Genomic DNA, 3,640 nt, shown 5'->3' on the forward strand with positions numbered 1-3,640 from the left:
GCAATCTCGTATGTCGATATGACTAATTTTCAGTATTACTTTCATCTTAGCAAAAATAGCCAAATAAGGTTATCTAGTCACACAGAACATTCCAATTCTAGTTAGCTCACCTACAGATTACTCATGCCAAGGTTTTCAGTCAGAGCGCATTTGAAGTTCTCCCTTTCCCCATTCAAACTTTGCATGCTCTTCTCCCAGTGTTTGATTCTCTGTGGTGAACTAATGGTGGTGACTGATTCCTTTACTCCAAGAGGATCAGGTAATAGCATTCTCTATTTTTTCTCATTTGATTTATCCTCATTTATTTCCACAAATATAAAATGAAGAATCTTTGTTTCAAGTAGTTTCATAAACAAAACCTCTCACCAAGTGAGGTTGGTACAATTGTGTTAGCTTGAAATGTGGGTGATTGCAAATTAGTGAAAATCAGTATCTTTTTCTATTACTGTTTCTGCTTATATTGCCTAAAATGCTCAAAAGTAAAGACAGAAACAATCATGCTGGAATCCATGAAGGAAATATCACATTTGAGTGGTCACCCGCTTCTCAAAGTTCATCTTTTCTTCATCTCTGTCTGCAAACAGACTTTTGATGGCCCAGAGTGGTGATTCATACCTATAATACCACTATTTAGAAGGGTGAGAGAGAAAGATCTCAAATTTGAAGTCAACCCTGCCTATATAACAATAACATGTCTGAAAGAAGTAGACAGAGGGGACAGGTGGGAAAGAAGGAGTGACACAGTGTGTGTGTGAGAGACAGAAGACTGTCATGTTCCACTGAAATCACTATTGTTGTGTAAAAAGCACAAGCTTCACTCTCTTTGTATTTCTATTTTTTTTAAATCGGGAAAGAAGGAGTGACACAGAGTGTGTGTGTGAGAGACAGAAGACTGTCATGTTCCACTGAAATCACTATTATTGTGTAAAAAGCACAAGCTTCACTCTCTTTGTATTTCTATTTTTTTAAAAATAGTGATCATCTTTCTTCATTGTTTTTATCCATAATTCTGAAATACAAAATTCTGGGAAAAATAAGGTTATATATATATATATAGTTTACTTAAGCATGGCTACTGACCTAACTAATGAGAAACTTGCAATTAGTGTTTACTTCTGCCTGGTGTCATAAACAGTCTTAATGTGTTTGCTTGTTGGAGGCTGCTTCATGTCCTGCTCAGGGCAATATAATCCACGCTAATTGTGGTGTATTTCCTTTCTAAATTTTAAACATATTAGATGGCCTTACATTTTAAAGATCCTTACATCCTTACATTTTAAAAATCCGTATTTTGAAGCACATCAGCCCTCGATGGCCTTGGATAAGATGTTGGAGACCCACCCATACAGTGCTGGAATCCTTAAGGCACTGTTGTGTGGCAGCATACACCTAGATCTCAGGCAGCATGGTTCTTTCCATTTTGAATATGTACACTCATACCTAAAACGGATCACATACTGCACATCACATACTTTTGTATTTTGCTATCTAGAGGCCTAAAAATTTGTCAGTTTTTTTTGCAAGGATAAAATATATGTGTGTGTATATAATTAATAAATTATAATTAATAAGTAATATGAATTAATAATTCCTCAAACCACAAGATTCAAAATATTTTCCTAATTCATATTATGAAAGTCATTAGTATGTTTTCTACAAGGCTGAGCTTTTGTTCCTTAAAAAATAAAGCCAGTCTCAACATTGTCCAAAGAGACATGCAGAATGGGTTAGATCTGGATATGACTCTAATCTGTTACATCAGTTCTATCATTTAAAGAATGCAGAATTTTTCTCAAGAAGTATCTTGCTAACATTTCTGTCCAGGATATTTCCTAATGAAGTATACATGAATGAAGTCATGACTCTGATCAGATCAGTTTCAATGTAAATAGATAAAGAAATAAAATCTCTTCTACAAAGTTTTCCTATAAAGTAATCAAGTATTTTTACAGTTATTCTTGCAGGGACCTAAAATAAAATCAGAGCATCTTAATGTTTCCTTTATCTGGGATAATATGGTAAAATCATCAAATGTTCAAGCCCAGAAGGCTCTGAAAGAACATCTGATTTGTCCGTTTACTTTGATGAGTTAACCAGCGCCTGGACATTCAGTTCTTTGTTAAAGGTCTTGCTTCTCAAAAATAGTATATGCTGAAAATTGGATGGCCACTTTGCTGTATTCTAAGGTAATAATAACTGATTATTTGAGCCAAGCCTTGGGGATCTTACTTTATCTGCAGCTACTCATTTAATCTTGCTTTTAAAGACTATAGATTCAAATAGACTACTTTTGTAAAATTGAAATTTAAATGATTAAACTAAATTTGGAAATTATTTTTCTAAATACTTTCACAACCACATTATAAGACAATATTTATAAATTTTATAAAACAACTCATATTTCTAATCAGAACATCTGATTGCGGTTTGTTTGTTTGGTTGGTTGGTTTTTTTTTTTTTTTTTTTTTTTTTTTTTTTTTTTTGGTGTTTTTGAGACAGGATCTCCCTGTAGCTCTAGCTGTCCTGAAACTCACTATGTAGACCAGGCTGGCCTTGAACTCACAGAGATCCGCCTGCCGAGTGCTGGGATTAAAGGCGTGCGCCACCACACCCAGCTGATTGTGTTTTTTAAATTTTGTATTTCTTTCTTTTTTAATTTTTTAAAAATTTTTTTAGAAGAAACATTTCATTACAGCTTTAGCATACTCAATAACAGTTTCCAGAGCAAAAATATATGTCTTTCAAAAGTGGCTATAAAATTTTAAGTTCACTGTTGAATTAATACAGTTATACAATATTAAACTCAGTATATGCCCTGTAAGACATAAAATTGAATGAGTTTTTAACCTTTAAAAAAGATCTCCATTTCATTTTAAAATATACTGTTTCTTACAAAAGGACTCATTGTTTATGCAAATAACACTGAGATGTTGGCACATGCATCTCTTCTTTTTTGGTTTATTGGAAGTATCATATATTTAATCTTGTATTTCATGGTTATGACACATTGGAAGCTTATTTCATAGTTAAAATACCATCTCCTGAGTCCAGCAAGCCTTTAATACCAGCACTTGGGAGGCAGAGGCAGGTGGATCTCTGTGAGTTCAAAGCCAGCCTGGTCTACATAGCATGGTCCTGGCCAGCTGGGGCTAAGGGGAGACCCTGTCTCAAAAAAACCAAAAAAAAAAAAAATCTTGTATTTCATGGTTATGACACATTGGAAGCTTATTTCATAGTTAAAATACCATCTCCTGAGTCCAGCAAGCCTTTAATACCAGCACTTGGGAGGCAGAGGCAGGTGGATCTCTGTGAGTTCAAAGCCAGCCTGGTCTACATAGCATGGTCCTGGCCAGCTGGGGCTAAGGGGAGACCCTGTCTCAAAAAAACCAAAAAAAAAAAAATCCCCTGTTTCATTGTTTGTTACAAAGCATCATACATAGGTGGGATATAGGATGCATGCTCCTAACCTCAGTATTTAGAAGGTGGCGAATCAAGAGTTTAGAGTTTAATGTCCTCGGATACCTAGTGAGCTTGAGACCAGCCTGAACTACATGAGACTTTTCTCATGCAAAAGTAAGTGGATATGCATTTATCTTCTAGGCTATTTTGATTTTCCAGAAATTCTTCTTTTTTCTTTTTT

This window comes from Nannospalax galili, unplaced genomic scaffold (assembly GCF_000622305.1).
Source record: "Nannospalax galili isolate Female #2095 unplaced genomic scaffold, S.galili_v1.0 scaffold13201, whole genome shotgun sequence".
NCBI lineage: Eukaryota > Metazoa > Chordata > Mammalia > Rodentia > Spalacidae > Nannospalax > Nannospalax galili.